Raw genomic sequence first — 18,732 nt, forward strand, 5'->3', positions numbered from 1 at the left:
TTGGCTTCACAATTTTGACTCACTGTGATGTAGCTGTCATCCTTTCAAAGGAAGTGGATAGCAAGGGGGAATGGGTGCATGTACCATGTCTTTCACTGAGCTTTTCTGAAGTCCAGGGGAAGACGCAAGACTTTTATTTCAATCTGCATGGAAAGAATGCTGAGCTGGGTGTTAATTCAACGTGTCATTCCTGAGGCGTTTCCTTTGAGTAGTTTGACCGGTGATGGTAGATATTCAGTTGCAGAGGATGAGACAAAGAATTTACACAAACTGTAAAAGATCTCAGAAATGTCAGTTTGGCAGTTGGTGTCATACAGTGGCAGGCATGCAGGCCGAAACCCATTTGGTTTTGTTGCTCCGAAACAAATCTTGATTCAAATGAGTCATCTAATACAACACCAAATATCAAAATGCTATTGTGTGCTGTCAAATCTAAGTTAAATGTAAGCAGGATCCGTTTGTAGATATATAGTCTAACTAATTTCTGTCAGTTTAAAACAGATGGAACATGACTGGCACATCATATCTAAAAGCACCGTTGGCTTTAATCCTAAACAACATAGCCTGAAAATTGTACCGTACTTTGACGTTTAGTACAGAATTGTGGCGGTAATGTGCAGTCAATGCAGTTTTAACCAGCGTAAACCTTTTGAGGCTGGTCTTTTTTTAAAGATGATCACCATTGTCAAAGGCTCTTCAAGAACCCAGAACGAACAGCACTTGCACCATCAGTAACCGAGCGTGTGCTGACAACCTGTCCGCCTGAAAGGCTTTTTATTGCCACAGTTTGCCTCCAGGCAGAACATCGCCCATATTCTGCGCACACTGCACAGGCTGAGGATAGGGTACTCTCAGGCCTCCAGACTGCTACATTATCTATTTAGTATTGAAAACACACATCGTGAAAAAAGACACTACAAAGAAGTACAATACTTCCCAAAGCTCCAGTCACTCCACTTTGACTGTCTATGTTTCACATCCATGTGCCTTTGGCAGATAAATCACAGTGCTTTGCTGATACATGCTTTCATTTCATTTGTGTGGAGGACTATACAGTACAGTATACATGATGTTACTGTAGTGTACTAACTGACCCAGATAGCGACTGGTGTTTTTTGGCTTTATTTATTCATTTATTTATTTATTAACAGTCGTAATCCCTGTTTAATTGCTTTCGTCAGCGTTCTTAGCTTTATTCAGTAATCATGCTGCATCCTTACTGAATGCATTATAAACTCCTGCAAATTAAAGGACTCTCTGGAGTATATGTTTTTTGGTGGCCTATTATGATTCCCTGTAAATTAGAAAATATAGCAATGAACCATTTTAATGACATTGAATCCAGGTTTTCTTTTTCTAAAGAATTTAAGACTCATGAATAGTGTTATCCACTGATTAACACTCTTTTTACTGTATATGTTATGTCAAAATAGTTTCTGTTAATTGTTCTGACTTAGTTGTTATGATTTATTTTATTATTAAATATTGATCAGTATCACATTGCAGTCAGATTTACACAATTGTATTAGTCTAATTTACATAATGTAAAGTAACTATTACACAGTATGAACACTGGACACAGAAGTAACACTGAGTCTGTTGAGATTCAGCATTGCCTGCCTGCCTCCATGCTTAAGAGGTTTAGCAATGTGATTTATACAAACAAAGTAAAGAAAGAAAAAGATCGAACTGGCTGCATCTCTTCTTCTACTCGCCTTTCCTTTTTCCACACTAATGTCTGTCTTGGGTTTAAAATGAAATAAGTTTTGAGTTCGAACACCATGAAAGGTACACCAGAAAGCCATGTAGAACCATTACAATACAATGTACTGTACTTGTTTTAATACTGAGGTCTTCTCATATTTAATACACTTACTGTGCCAAGGTGAAAACTTGATTTGTGAAAATCAATAGGATGTTTTCAAATGTACCACAGATGTGATCACACACACACACACTAGCTGTCTCTCACTACCCGTCTTCTCTAGCCAGTCTACTGTCTCAACAGTCTCGTCTGTTATAGATCAGAAACAGTGATCTCCTCTATATGACTGAAAGCCTTTGAACTGCTCTGCATACAACTGAATTTTTCACCTCTTTTCTTTCCCCAAGTCCCGGGTTATTTATTTCTTTATTTTGCCAGCAGTGAGTAGGATTAGTCAGGAGCGGCAGCCCCACTATCAGCCCAAGATGTGCTCTTCCATCCTGCTGCTCTGCTCTGATAAAGGAGCTGCTCGATGAGTGGCTCAGGTGCACAGAGAGCATGGTGGAAAACAGCATTTTTCCCACTGAAGCACAGTCCTGCATATCAATGACTGCCAATGGGCAATGGAAGAACCTCGCTCATGGTACGTGCAACATTTTACATGTCATACATGGCAGCACGTTTGTGTGAACCTGTAAGATACAAGTTGCTCCCCGTAAACTGATACAGTAGCTATTCAGTTGTCAACGTTATCAGCATTCGATTAAACAGATTTTCTTAAACTGCTGCACCACTCAGCTGTCCATGCCCATCTGTGCAAAACTGAGAACAAACATTGTACACACTGATGTGCTCACGGGTAGCAACTTTAAATTGCTCTACACGCTTCTTGAAATGATTCTTTATTTGCTGTTTGTCCTTCTTTGACTTCTAAAGCCAGCTCCCATCCACTTCACTTGTTCCAGAGAAGGCTGACTTGGAGCTTTCCTAGCTTTATTGCTGTGTGTTACAGTATGTGGCTATACAAACACCAGCATTTCAGCTGACTGAATACAAGGTGACAGAGCAGACTGCTGACCTGAATTTGGCTCCTGATGAATACATACTGTGATGTGGAAAAATAACTCTGCTTCTTGTACAAGTTTATTTCAGGTCTGTTGTCAATCAATTTACATTACTGCAGTTCTCCAATCTGTTTCTCTAAATAGACATTTGTCGTCTTTCAAACCAGTAGCATTTGACCTCACAAAGTGTGACCACACTAAATACAGTAGGTTGTACTGCAGGTGTTACTTTGTCCTCTTTTATTTGAACTATTGTCCTTAAATTGCTAAAACCAAGACTTCAAGAAGATGCAGCTGCTACCTGTATCAGATTTCAGTTTTGACGTATTTTTGGACACCACCTACTGTATATCAATAACCACCCCCCCCCCCATTACATAGGTCTACATTTTACTTATGTATGTACAGTGCATGTAGAGAAGTTTAGTCAAAACACATCTACTTTCAGGGAAACAAAACCCATGCTTTACGGTTACTGTCTTACTGAGTTTAATTTCTGATGGGTTCAGACTTTGGCTACACAGGACTGGGCCAAAGTGCCCTGAATTACAAATGAGTCAAAATGATTTTCATAGTAATGTCCACTAATTTCCTGAGTTCTCGGAGCACCAGCTTAATAAAAAAGCAAAAACAAGTAACAAAGAAAAAAAAGAAACCTGATGCACACATCTCTTACAGAATGAGTGGATGAATTACAGCATGCTCGAGTATACAGTACACACTCCACCTTCCTTGTACATTTCCGTTTCACAGGCCTTTTGTTCTGTGCCTGTTTGAATCTGCTCAAGGTGCACTGCTTTTCTACCCTCTCTCTTTTTGTCTGTCTTCTTATGTTTCTTTCAAATTGCTTAACTCCAAAAAGTGGTTGCAAAGCAAAAATGCATCCTCATACTGTAACGATATAAAAGACTGCTTTAATAGATACAAAGCCACACAGAGACAGATAGTGATAGATATGTCCATGGGCAGAGATGCACACCAACATTAATAATGCAAATGTAAACGCACATTGGTACATGTACTGTATCCTTGTGTTATCCTTAAAGACAACTGACTGCTTAAAATCTACCTTATAATAATAATAATAATAATAACAACAATAAAAATAAAAATTAATAATAATGACTGTATGACTTTAGATCTCATGAACCAGACACACACACACGCACCAGCACAAAAAAATAAGCCTGGAGTTTTTCTGGACCAACTTTTCACTTCTTTAAAAAGAATCAAATCCTCAAAATGTAGTCAAAATCATCTAGTAATCGGAGACTCAAATATATTCAACAACTGTAATTGTCAAAATCTGTAAACATTGTAGTTCTGAATGAAATACTAAAACAGTAGTGCATGTTAGTCTATCCTGCAGCGTTGTCGTCGATGTTGTCTGCCGTTAATACACAGATGTTTGCATTTGACACAAATACCAGATAAACATTAACTAATTAAGACATACAGCATGAGAGAGTAAAAAAAAACATTTTTCTTTATAGTATCAGCACCTTAAATGGTTTTGAGGATTTATTTGATCATCAGAACTAAAAATACCACAAGTTGCCTGAACACAATTTTTAGCAGAATAAAAGCTTTTAAACAACTGTCAATGTTTCAAGCGAGGCCTGGATTTGTCTCTTAGTCAGTGCCCTAAAATGTCATATGTCTGAAGTAAAACACTGTTAAATAATGAAAAAAGCAAACGGGGAAAAGATGTCCAAGTGAGAGAATTCAAAACTAAACAAATGAGGAAAATATGAAATGACACAGGGATGGTAAACAGTCCATCTGTGTTTTCCCCAAGGATGCCTGCCATAAGGCACTTAAAGAGGACATTAGACAATTCAATATCAACCTAAAAGAACTTTAATAGCATTGCTAGCGTTATTTTTCTTGCTGTAAAAAAAGATGAAAGAGGAACTATATGTAACATAGTTAAAGTGTATGCTGGTTAAATCCAGCTAAAAGGGGCAATTCGCCACCTGCTGGTAAAGTGTTGTATTTAATACCAAATGTATGTACAAGGGATTATGGGTAATCTTCAGAAGCGCGGAGAATTTCCCCAGAGGTAACGTGCCTGTGAATGTGCCATGGGCAAAGTGTGTAAACTTTATAAAAAAAAAATATATATGAAAGTTTTACCAGTACTATGAGGCTGATGGTAGCTGTATGTTAATTGTGTTCGCCATGGTTTTGTTAACTTATGAACCATTTTGGCTGTGTTTGGGCTTAAAACGTTGAAGCTTTAAGCTAGCTAGCTAGCTAGCTAACTCTAGTGGTGCTGTCTCTCCAGACGGAGCGTGTACAAGCAGAGTGCCCACAGCACATGATCCTGTTTTGCCTTTTTCCCTTTTCCCTTGTGAAACTACAGAGTTGCTGAATAAACCTGCTGTTACCAACATCTAGAGCAGCTCCGAGTTGTCATTCACAAAGCAAAGAAAAGAAACAGGCAGAAGACATGACATCAGAGGTCACATATATAGAGTTGAAACTGACAAAAGGACTGATGGATTATTGATTCATTCACAGTCCTTTCTTTGATGTTAATATTTTTCATAGAAAGCACAGAGGTGACATATTTTAAATTATTTAACTCACAGTACTTCTAAAACTTTGCCACATGACGATTTCTTTTGTTATTTTATACATATTGGATGTATTTAATTGCAGGATACAATTACAGAGCATGGGAATCCTGTCTCCCATTCAACTAAAATGAAAAAAACGCTGCAACTTTTAAACCCGGAGACACATTGTATTAGTTGTATAACTAGAGTACATGTAAAGAAATGGGCAGTTCATTTACAATTACAATCAGATGTCAGAATCTGCATCCACTTATCATCTAACATGTCACGGTGGACTAATCTGTGTTTTTAGACTAATTATACACACTTACCTGACCGCAATCTGGCAATATGAGTAAACAAGCCAAATCTCTCAGTGCCTCTCTGCCTTTAGTTCTGTTTCCTTTCACATGGATTAACATGCTTGTAGACATTCTCACATGCTAATTTTATTCTAGTTCTGTAGCCAAAATGTACTAATTGGATGGCACCATGGAATTTAATAGTGGATAATCAGACCATCAGTAACCATGTGAGATTTTAAAAAATATTAACAGTTTTATTTCCAGGTCCAATGAAACTACACTGTAGACTAGGGGATTTGAATTCCATGCTTCCTACAGAAGCTTCAAATTTTAACATTGCAATTCAGCCTTTAAAAACAAAGGTTTAAAGCAAAGTTTCACCATGTCAAGTGTCTTTACCTGAAGTTGTAAAATTTAACTTTTCAACCTGCCAAACTTTCCACCCACGCCGTGTTCACACTATTTCTAAATGATATTTGAAAGCAAAACTTAAAACTAGTAAAAAGCCTAATGAGACAAGGAATCAGCAGAGGGGGGTATATCATAGTAGGAACCAATCATTACTTATCGAGAGAGACTCAAAGTAATTAATGACTGGAGAAAACTGTTGCAAGTAAAAAACATTAATGAATAATTTTCGATACATAATCAAGTAATTAGGAAATGAACTCAAGAGTAAATCCAGGAACCACGATAATGAATACTGGTGATTATCAATTTGAAACCATCTCCCTTATGACCCCAAGGGACCTGTGCTAGTTTTAGAGGGAGAGAAAAGGGGGAGGAAGGTTTTCTGTTCTGACACTACGATAATGTGCCAATGCCACTCAAAGATCCAGAGTGACACACAGCTGTGGAGTGACTGAATTTCTTCTATATTCCACAGTTTCCTGTCTGAGGCCCTGTCATGCCTGCTCCAGTTCAGTCCATTATTTCAAGTGGAATCATCTTTATGTCTACAAATGTGTAGCCTTGTATGCTGCATGCCAGGCTTTCTTCGCTTCTAATGACAAACATCTTGAAAACTGTACTAATTATTTATACCGGGTCCTCATTCTGTCAGCCATTTAAGGATAGTTTTCGAGTGTCTCATAGAAATGTCTGATTTGTATGACGTGCCAGTAGCGGGCACCAGGAGCCTGTCTAAACCTCCCATTTGTTTCCCTGAATAGCCTCCCTTCTAATCTATTTGTGACTTAATAGGTCCTCTCTGACTTCAAAGAAAGTCTTTATCATGACTGCATGGCGACCTTTTAACTTTAAACAGGTGCCATAATTCGGATGTCTTCCACAGGGTACAGACTCTATGCCAGACTCAGATTTTTAGAATATTAAAAATGTGATTCATACTAAATGTTTGCTGGCAATAAATCTCTGCAAAAGAGTAACCGACCGAGACCGAGAGTAAAAGACAAACTCCTATCGATGTATCACAAGAATGGCATGTAACTATACAGAAGTTCCCCCATGTAGACGGCTGGTATACAGCCGTCTACATGGGGGAACTTCTGTACATCACAAATATTAAGAGGCTGACCTCATGGTAAGTAAGTAAGAAGCCTAACTTTACATATTTTCTAATCTTCTGAGTTCTAAGTTACACAACACATTTATCTATGTTTAACTTTGTAAAGACATGCATCAAATTACAAATAGTCATTCTTAATATTGAACCATTTTCATATCCTTTATGATCTTATTATCTTACAGCTTATTTAAATGGTCCACTTTACATCTCAATATTCCAGCAGTACTACCTGTTATGACATCTTATTTAATTTATTCAGACAGATGAACATAATAATGACTGATGTATCTAATCACAAATCAGCAGACACACAAGCTTAAAATAATGCCAAAATACACATGACTTATTGTGCTATGTATATATTTAGCTGAAGACTTGTGGATAAACGAGACAGTAGGACAAAGGCTATTACTGTATTTATAGCTGCTACAAATATTAGCAGGTAAATACAGATGGTAGAAGCTAATAAAAGGCACAAGCAACCTTTTTTAAAGGGGGTCATACATGGAAGATTAAATCAGCATAAATTCCCCAATAAACATTTTTTTTTTTTATACTTCATACTTGAAATAGTAATGTACAGCAAAAAAAACCTTCTCTAGATGGGAAACATTGAAATTTGACCATGTTCCTTAAAGCAACAAATTCACAGGAGGACAAAGGAACTAAGTTTAACAATGAGCTGAGCCACAGTGCATGAAGTAAAATGTGTTACTGAACCTTTTTTACTCTGACATATGGTAAGTTCATAATTATTGTTCATGTTGCTCTTTGTCATATTGTTACTGTTGCCCACCAACACCATTGAGAAATAATGTATTAGAGAACAGAAGCATAGTGACACACACACACGCACACACACACACACACACACACACACACACACACACACCGTGCGTGAGAAAAAGAGCTGAGCTAAACACGTGATAAGGTGTGTTCAGGCTCCACATGATTGATCGCTTATAACTGGTGGTTCTAAATGACCTTACTAGTGAGTATTACAGACACAGATCATAATTAGCTGCCTATATTTATTGACCAGACCTCGAAGTGAGGGAACCTGCTTACACCACATATCAATGGTCATAATTACAGTACGTTTGTGATCTTACAATATGTCCATCATATAGTCTTTAATCAATTCCTTCATTTCATTGTTATTGTTTTCCTCTGTTTTACATCTCCATGGATTTTCTATTTAATTTGGGTCAGCAATGTGTAGGAAGACAGGGTATTGATTTCTGTCTAAGGGGGCTTATGGGAACCAGGATTAGCTTGTCTTCCTGAAGCTTCACAGCAGGTTGTGACAACTCAAAGAATATACCCTTAAATCTCAGTGCAAATCTGCTGCCAAAGCAGGCTAACCTGAAAGTCACCTGGTGCCTCCCACTTTAGCTCAGGTGGGCAGTCACGTACGCACTCCTCTCGAGAGAAAAAAAGGCAGTGGAAAATGTCTCGTTGTTAAGCAAAAGTCTGATATTCAGCTCTGACTGAGCGCTGCAGTCGTAGGAGGACCTTATCTAGTAACACCGGGGCGCCGCATCCCAGACACGCACAGGTCAGGATGCCGACAAGCTGAAGTTGTTTGTTGTTTCAAAAGTGGTGCTAATTGTCCACTGCCACACATCTCGAAAACGGCCCTCGCGGTCGACCTAGCTCTTCAATCCCTAACTCAGGAACACACATTCACTTAGATGAGAGAGGAACAAGTGGGACAGGATACAAGTGCAAGCTAAATGTATAAAAAGACTGGAACTTGAGCACATTATGCAAAGCAGCCAAACTTTTAACAAGTGCTTCAAGTGGAGATGCGAAATTGTGTTTTAGCAGTCAGTGGTTAAAGGAAAGTAAATTTACATGAGCAATTGGTTTAATAGAAAACCAGAAAATGATGTACACACACTGATTCTGTAAGGAATGACATCTTCACCCAGCCCAACCTGTTGTGCATAACTACTCTGAGTTGGAATTTAATTGTTTGCTAAAACTCATAATCACGGTTCTTTAATTTTGCTGTCATGTAAATTCATGAGAATAAATGACAATGGCAATATGAAGAAGAGCATTTGGGCCATTAGAGAATGTGTTTTAGTGATCTGATCTAGTAGTAGCTTTTAGAATTCCCACATTAAAATGACATTAGCAGTTCGATTAGAGTCAAGTTTGCTGAGCCAGAGCACAAGAGTGCCGTTATAGTTGCTCTAACCGTACATCAACATGCGGGGAAGTGTCAGCATTGGCATTCAAAAAATAAAAGCAACGAAAGAAAAAGAGAAATATGTCATAAGAAACTGTAGATGGTGGAAATGCATTATCTTGTCTTTTGCTACAGGAAGCAGATCTGGCTTGTCTGATTGGGTCAATTATTACTGCATGGCTCATAGGTAGAATAGAATAAAAGCGAATTCTGAATCAAGCTACAATGCGATGCCTAATCTGAAGGCTGTACAGATTTTAGATGCTGTATATGATCTAATTGAAATCGGGCACTGTCTGGGCAATCCTGGTTCCAATCCCATTGATGAGACTACTACAGTCTGAACATTCAAACTCAAATGCCTATACATTACACACATACGAGATCCACATGGCTAAAACTGCACAGTGCAAAGGTAAAGAGACTGAAACATTCTGTGAGCTTGGCAATGATATATTATTTGATTTGGAGCACCCCATGAATTACAGCCCAGAACGCAAGCCAAACCACACTAACTAGAAAAAGCCAATAAGCATCACTGTGGGGACTTTTGCCCCAGTGCATGTATTTCACTTTGGAGACATCCTTAATCTGAGGTTTCAACAAAATGTTTTTTTTCAATTGTCATTTATAGTCTCATATTGTGTTTTATCTGAAGAGTAATTTACTGCACATAGCAAATGATAATCTTCACAACCCTCTAGGTGTAACAGCTGGGCTCTCTGCCACACTCTTAGAAAGATATTGTGCAACTTGTCCAGTGACGTGTGCCATTAATTTTTCAGGCAAGGCCAAACTCTGTCTCTTTTGTTTGTACATGTCCTACATCAGCAGCAGCTTTGATACAAATTGGGCCACTTTCACAGGCCAGCTGTGCAAGAACAATCCTTTTTTTAAAGTCATTCCATGTTGTGCTCTCTTTTTGTGCCTCAATCACCTTCTGCACTCATTCATCACACAGCTGTTTTTAACTTCCTGCCCTCAGTTGCTCTTTACATATTGCTCACTGTTACCCAACGCTTTGTGCTATTGATCCACGCTGTGATCCCCCTCTTGATGTCAGCATCAAGCGCAGAATCATCAGCCTCTCAGGTTTCTCTCTCGTGTTTACAAACAAATCCCTGTTGCTAGTGGACACACACCTATACGCATGAACACACCGACACACAAATGTCCATCTCTGGGTTAGGCTCACAAAGGGTTTAACTTTCATTGGCCTCTTTGCCTTTGCTACTCCAGGGAAAGGGTCAAGCCTCATTTAATTTAACCTCAAGATCAGCCTCGGCTCAAAGGTCAAGACTACATCCTTCACATGTTTCTTGACCTCTGATATTGCCATGTCATAATACATTAGGATTAATGCCTTACCTCACCTCTGGACCTTCTTATCTTCTACCACACCGGCCCTATTCCTTTTATGGGAGTCCCATTCCCTGTTCTGCACCTTACTCTGTGTACGCAGTGCCTTGTATTCCTCGAATCACCCTGAGCTTGGTGGGCAGCTCAATCTCAATATCATGTTATCGGACTCAGGGGCCAAGGATATAAATACCATACACCATAACTCTCTCCTGTTCAATAACCATTATATGCTCTACTTTATACATTAGAAGCACCTGATGGGGCAGTAAATTCACAGCTGCAGCTCAACCATCTCACACGCATCCAGAGAAAAAAATGAACACTAAAGCCATGAGAAACAGGAAGAAAGATTTCGAACAGAAAGGTTACATGTAGAAAAATGCATTGTAAGTATAAAGTAATAAAAGAGTAATTACTAATTAATAACAGGTTTCATTTGTTTGGCTTGTTGACCCGTTAGAATGATCTTGTATTTGTTTTATAAGCTATGTACATTCACTGAATCAGGCATTCAGTTTCCCACAGCAATTCTATGTTCCATCTAGCTTGGCAGTTTAAGATCTATCTGCTCACACAAAAGGTTCATGTTCCTCACGCTGGGACTATTTCAACACCACCGGCAGCTTCCGTTCACTTTCCAAGGACAGCAATCAATAGAAACATATTTCCATCCGGCTCCTCCGAAAAATAAAGCCCGCACTGAACAGAGCATGGAAATGGCAATAAATGTCCAGCCTCCAAACACACTGCATGCAAGTACACACACATCCACACTATTGTTTACCATGTAGGCATGACTGGATGCAGCATAGACTTTACGCTTCAGTGCACTTTTTCATTTGGAAAGCTAGGGTGGTTACCCACTGAGCGAGAGCTGATTAAGAAAACAGTCCCATTTAATTCCTTTCTCCTCAACGGCCAGCAAGAGAAATGTAATTAAAGCCACTAAATCTCCCATGGGCCTTGCTACCTACTACACGACCAACATGACACGTTGTGTAATTCGCCCGACCTACAAAGGCGACGGCAGCTACTCGCCAGGGTTACAGTACGAGAGCAGGACTTTGAATGAGACAGCTACAGTGGAGGGAGCACAAGAAGGAAGGTGGGGAACAGGGGAGGAAGACAAAGAATGAGCCCCACGGCAGTTGACCTCTACTGGAAATCCAAGGACACTGGACACGCAAGTAAAGTACACATCAGTAAATGTGACCAAAGCAAGTCAGAAATACATACACACTTAGGTTATATTGCAATACAAAACAAAAACTGTCCTAACTGCAATTCCATGTAGCGTTTATGTGGTACAACTACAGAACATGTAGAAGGCTGCTCTAGTTGACTGGTTTTATTATGGTTTCAGCAGTTTAACTTCAAACATTCACAGAAAATTCACAGTCCTTCAGTATATTTAAGTTTCAATATCTGTGACAATCTACATGTAGTAGTTTAAATCCAGAAATAGCTTTTTAAAGGGAAAAACCATCTAACCAACAACTAAGGCACAATTCGATCCTGCTAATAAGCAGCATTTATAAAATCCTGGACGTCTAATAATCGCTTACCTATTCACAGAGGCAAATTGTTTTGTAATTCTATTTGTTTCCTTTTTTTAAATGTTAATGAATGATATATGGATTTCAATAATTAATCTCCTTCAGGCATATAAACACACAAATGCTTTTAATGGGGATGTTTTTCTGAGTCAAACAACAGGAGATGTCATGTAATATTCAAAAACAAAAGAAAAGCAACACAGAATAAAACCTCAAATAATGTCTTAAGGATGTCGACCAAAAACTAAAGATACTTTCTGGCAGGTGGTAACGTGACCGCTTGCCCAAAATCCAATTCATTCTCCAAACTTCTGGCTTGTCTTTTAAAGTAATCTACGTATATTGTGAGAAAACTCAGCACAAAGTACTCTCTAGCAAGTCAAAGGGGGCATACTTTATTTCTTTAATGAACTGGCCATGTTTTCTTTATAAATATAAAATGAACAAGACCTCATGGGTCTGCAGAATGCTCATGCAGGTTATATCTAAAGTGCATTTCTAACGAACAACAGCTAAAATTTGCCAGGCCAAGGCTGTTCAGGAAAAAAATGGATCCTAGTGACTTTCCTGCTTTTCAAAGACTACAAAGACATCACTTTTATTACTGCTATTTTCATGCTCTCAGAAATTTGTTCTGTCTAGACATGTTGCAGTTGAATGAAAACTTGTTTGAAAAAACAGTGACTTACAGTACTACAGAACACAAATTAAACTGTGACCTCTGCCTTGTGATGTACAGTATACCATGTCTTAAGGAAGTGTGTTGATTATAGTACAAAGACAATACATTTGTGCTCCCTCAGCCATTTAGAACAGCAGTACCTAGGCCTGCTTTGTGACAATCTCTTGTTTCACAATGGCAAATTTGTGAAGGCAGCATGAAATACTGTATCTGTGGCAAGTGCTGCTTTGTTTGCTGGTTTCATTAATTCTTCAGGAGGGTATATCTCAAAAGTGCCAACAAATACAGTGGAGAAACATGTGCTCTGGCACCAATCCATGCTTCTAATTGGGAACCTTGGGCTTCAGCAGTGCAGGATGCACCTTCGCGCTGAAAGTCTCCTCCATTATTCATGGAAATGTAAGAATTATAGAACAAGAACTAGCAGTCCTTCTGACTAAGCTCATAGAGGAGCACGCAGGCTGCACGTAGAAAAAATGCTTAATAATCTATTTTATTTCAATGACACAAGCTTTAAAATTTAACAGCCCTGTCTATACTTAGTATACCAAATACAGTACAGTACTGTTACACCCTCACTTTGGGGTAGTATCCACTTGTTTTCCCAATCGTCTTTGTACTTCCCTGTATTTGATTAGCGGAACACACCTGGTCCAGGTAATCTGCAGTGGATAGGTCAGAAAAATAAAGGAAACAATGGCTCTAGAGTACCAGGGCTGGTCATGCCTGGTCTAGATGGTCTAGAGAGAAATTGTTGTTTTGTTTATGCACAAACATGCACAGTAGACCTTTAAACTGTCATAAAACATATTTAGAAAACCACAAGAGGCCATAAGCAGTATTACCTCTGTTGGTACTGTTAAAAATATATTTTCCTTTACTGAACATCACAATGCCTCCTCTTTGTACCTTTTTAATTGATGCATACAACTGTTTGATGGCAAAACACAGACGTGCGGAGTCTAAAATTCTTCCGACATCCTTGAGCAACACAAGGGCAGTTCTAAACGTCTTCTTCCCTACACACCTGGCCCTCTCCTGTGAGAGCGATGGGAAATACAAAATCTGAGAATACTTTATTGCATTTGATCCTTCATTCATCTCACATGTGGCAGGCTTAACCAGCTCCCAGAGGTAGATATGAGTCAAGGCCATCCTTCAATAGTTATTAGAGGGGCAGCCATCAGTGTGAACAAGTAGACAACACAAGGCAAAGACAATACGGGAGAGGAACAAAGGAACAAGGGAGGGATTTAGGTTTGGGGTGAAATGGGAACGTGTGACAACAACAATAAACAGAGAAGGAGAGAATACAAATGAAAAGAATAGTAGAACTTTGGGCTGTGATGACGTTAAGTAACAAACTACAGTATAATGCAGGTATTAGAGTATATACTGTACTGTACCTATGTTCAATACTTTGATTTTAATATAAACAAATAGGGAGAACAGGAACTAACATGCATTGTTTATTCAGTACAACAAAAAAGTTTGATCAATGAAGTTGTTGTATCATAAAATCTCTGCAGGAGCAGCAGCAGCACTAATGCTAATTTACCAGGGACATCATGGAAAAGATCAGCTTTACGAATTTGGAACATACTGTGCAGCCTAACACAAACAAAGAACTGACATTAAGGCCGCCAGCTCAGGTAGGATTACAGCGATAAGGGGAACAAAAAAATGTCAGAGTTTGAATGTTATGAGTTTGTGGTGTGGTGTACAAAAATAGCAACCTCCATGACCTTTGATTAAGATGTAAGACTATTTAAAACCATTTGATCCAGCCTGCATCTCTCTGTAAGGTACTGGAGGTTGCTTAGGGTAACCCATTTTTTTTAAATCCCAGGTGCAACATTCCATTTTATTGCAGAAGAACAAAGTCAAATGAGCTTGTGTACATGTAAAACTACAGTGAAATCATGTTGGCCAAAACACCACAACGCTGTAATATTTTTGATTTCTCCTAAATAGAAGCACATTTACATCAACTCATAACTTTAAAGTCATTTACAACATTTCTCTGCAATAAAAGATCAGATGGTGTTTTTTTTCCTTTCTAGCTGTATTAAAAGCTTTAACTATGCTTCACAGTATATACAGTACTGTGTATTTCAAACCAACACTCCTGCTACGATATTTTCTGACCAACCCAATTCTCAAAGCTGTGCAGCACCCCCACTCCTTAGCTGCTTATTGACTCAATTATTGAAAATCAACGATTCAGTGATAAAGAAAAATACAACTTCCAAGTGCATCCTCATAACTTTCCCCTTCAAACAGTACATTTTGTCACATATGAACATAGACAACAGGTACAGTTAAAACTAGTAGTGAGAAAATATCTGGCATAGTGAGTGAATAATTGAATAACTGTCCACACGACACAAAGTGATTTAGATTACTGTTATTTCTATTTGTTTATTTTTTTTAACAGTGACCACTTAACACTGCTTTTGTTCTTAGAATTTCTAAATTGATTTCTTGCCCTCTGGGTATAATGAGAGTTATTAGGCATGAAAGAAAAGCAATCTTTCAGCACTTAAAAAAGTTGCGCAAGGTAAGTACTTTAATCTGTTTTTCTTTCTTGCTTTTTTGCCCAATACCTGAATCCAATTTGTTCAAGGTTCAAAAGATGAATGAATCAATATGATCTTGGAAGGGACATTTCTAGATTTCAGCAATACCAAGAAATCAAGGTCTTGTTGACAGAATTATTAAAACCATATAATTAAAAAAAGAAACATCTACACAACATCCAGTATACAGCCTGGAATAAAAATTGCGTTACTGTAGGGCGATGCACCAATTTACAAACTAAGTATAATGACCACTGAATACAAAGAAGGAAAAAAAAGTGCATTTTGTACCTTCTTTTTGCTCTCTTTATAAATAATGTGTAATGACTGTTTATAGATTCATTTTAAAAGCTGGACAGACTGTACTGCATTTTCAAACACTCATTGGTCCAAACTTCATGTCTCCAGTGATTTGTGAAGCCAGAAGAGGAAATTATACAAAAGCTCATTCATTACATGTGATTCCAAATACAGGGCCGATGTTAACAAGCAATAGAAGTAAATGCTACAGTATGGAACTGTAATGAGAATTTTGCCAGAAGACGTCAGGTTCCTAACATATATTCTAAATGATATATTTTATGTCTCTTATTAACAAAAATAAAGAGGAATCACAGTCTGAACACCAGCCCACTGGGAGGACATGACATCATAGATGCAAGAGGGAAAATAAGCAGCTAGAATCACAGAGCAGGTCTATCGCCATACAGGGACACAGCCACTGGTAAGGCCAGCTGAAATAGAGGAATTGTATATTGTAGAAAAAAAACGCATTTCATTGTCGTAACTTGGCAGTGAAACGGTTTGTTATTTAAAAAAAATCTTTTGCTCCAGCTGCATACAACATGATGTGTTGTTGTCAAGGTAAGAAAAGCAGTAGCCTGGGGGGTCATCAGCATGAAAAGAAACGATTGCCTTTAGGTCTTCAACCTCATCTGTGGAGTAACAAGGACTCTGCCTGAGGGTCTGAAGCCATTCATTGGGTCACCGGGGGCGAAAACGTCTCTAAAATGTATTGCAGCTTGAGGCCACTTCCAACCACTTTTTCAATTATGATTAATAAAATATGCTATAAGCCAAGCAGGTGTATGGAACACAAGTGATCTGACTTTAATTAATCCGACCTTAAGGTTTTTCACAGAAAGTTTAAACAAACTGGACACCAAGTTCTACCGGATGAAGGTAAACAAAATATTTATATGTCAGATGCCAGTATTAAGGTAAAAAACTACTGACCTTTCACTGTGTATGACCATCTTAGCTTAGTATTTGTACTTGTACGTTTAGATACATGTGATACACTTCTGCTTTATTACTGCAACCCATCTACAGCCAATTAAAGTGCGTGTCACATCAACCCTGGATCTTGCAGGGTTTCATACTGATACAAATTGATGCAATATGAGGACTTGTTCATTGCTCACTGAAACATACTTTTTAGCATTTTCCCTCAGCTTGACAGATCCCATCTTTTAACTTACTGATTAAGTTTTCTGGATGGCAGAATTTGTTCTGTGTGCCTAACGTTATTTCCAGCATTTATAGAGTCTTGTGAGAACAATATTCAGTTCGCTGATAACATAATTTGACTAAAACTGGAAAGTGTGCATGAAGATTTACTCTACAGTAGGTGGCTCTCTCTTGACTTATTTGAGAGGAACCAGTCACCTCTATTTATTGTTAGGCTGTTAAGAAAGAGAGCCTTGTTGTATTAAACAAGGTGACCATCTTGTGGATGGTGTCAATAATAAATCCAATATTTTTCCCTATTAATGTGAAATATTTGAAACATTTATATTTATAAAAGCACGTGCTTTAGTCCCATACCTTACACCTTACATAAGCCATGATAATCAATTCAAAAGAATGCGTGTACTCGTATGGTAAAAGATACATTATTAAGCTTGGTGTCACTGGAAAGGAAACTTAATTGTACTAAAGCAAATTGACATTGTCACAAGCCTGAATAAATGGCATTCTTTGACCTCGCCAATTATTTATTTATTTGAAAGCAGGCCCAGAACTACGTTTGTGGTGAAATATTACCAGTTCAATTAACGGTTTAATTTCATTGCCACACCCAGGCCTGATTGCTGCCAGATGTTTCCAATCAGGAGACTACTTACATAAAACCTGTCTGACAAGGTGAGGTAGGCCATACTGAACACACATCATCATGCTGCGTTCCAGTGAGCTTCAAGACAAGGAAGATTATAGAGATGTCTCAGTCTGGGAAAGGATACAAAGCCATTGGTAAATCTTTGGGACTCCAGCAGAGCACTGTCAGAGCCATTATCCATAAATGGAGAAGGCATGGCACAGTGGTGACCCTTCCCAATGGCCAACCCTTCAAACTAAATCTAGGAGCACGATGCAAATGAGCAGCAAAGCCAGAAAGGATCCAAGAACCATGTCTAAACAACTACAAGACTGAATTGCCAGTTAATGTCACCACCACTCCACCATCAGAAAGACACTAGGCAAAATTGGCATCCATGGAAAAGTTCCGAGGCGAAAGCCACGATTGACCATATAGAAAAAAAAATTAGGGAAAATGTCCTCTGGACTGACGAAAAGATAAAATTTTTGGGAGAAATGCATCCCATTACATCTGGTGCAAAAAGAACACTGCATTTGATTAAAAGAACATTGTGCCAACAGCGAAACATGGTGGTGGAAGTGTGATGATCTGAGGTTGCGTTGTTGCCTCAGGATCTGGTCGACTTGCCATTATCGACGAAGCCATGAATTCTGCTCACTACCAAAAAATCCTGGCAAAGAATTTTCGGCCATCAGTTCGAGACCTCAAGCTAAAGCGCACCTGGGTTCTGCAGCAAGACAACAATCTGAAGCACACCAGCAAGTCCACTTCTGAATGGCTGAAAAAGAACGAAATGAGGGTTTTGGAGTGGCCTAGTCAAAGTCCCGACCTGAACTCTATTGAGATCCTGTGGCCTGACCTTAAAGGCTGTTCATGCCCAAAAACCACCCAGTCTGGATGTTAAACAATTTTGCACAGAAGAGTGGGCCAAAATCTCACTTTCTCTTAGTGAAAGACTAATAACCTCTTATCGCAAATGCTTGACTGCAGTTATTGCTGCAAAAGGCGGTTCAACCAGCTATTAGGTTTAGGGGAGCAATTACTTATTAACATGGGCCTATGTAGGTTGAGATGTTTTTTTCCCCTTAATAA

General features: G+C 38.6%; 1 protein-coding gene across 8 annotated transcripts in view; it reads right to left on the bottom strand.

Moving 5' to 3' along the window:
• The window catches only part of LOC114852519 (protocadherin-9), a 162,274-nt gene that overhangs the window by 80,350 nt on the left and 63,192 nt on the right, over positions 1–18,732 (bottom strand). The window lies entirely within an intron of this gene.

This window comes from Betta splendens, chromosome 3, assembly GCF_900634795.4.
Source record: "Betta splendens chromosome 3, fBetSpl5.4, whole genome shotgun sequence".
In the NCBI taxonomy this organism is placed as follows: Eukaryota; Metazoa; Chordata; class Actinopteri; order Anabantiformes; family Osphronemidae; genus Betta; species Betta splendens.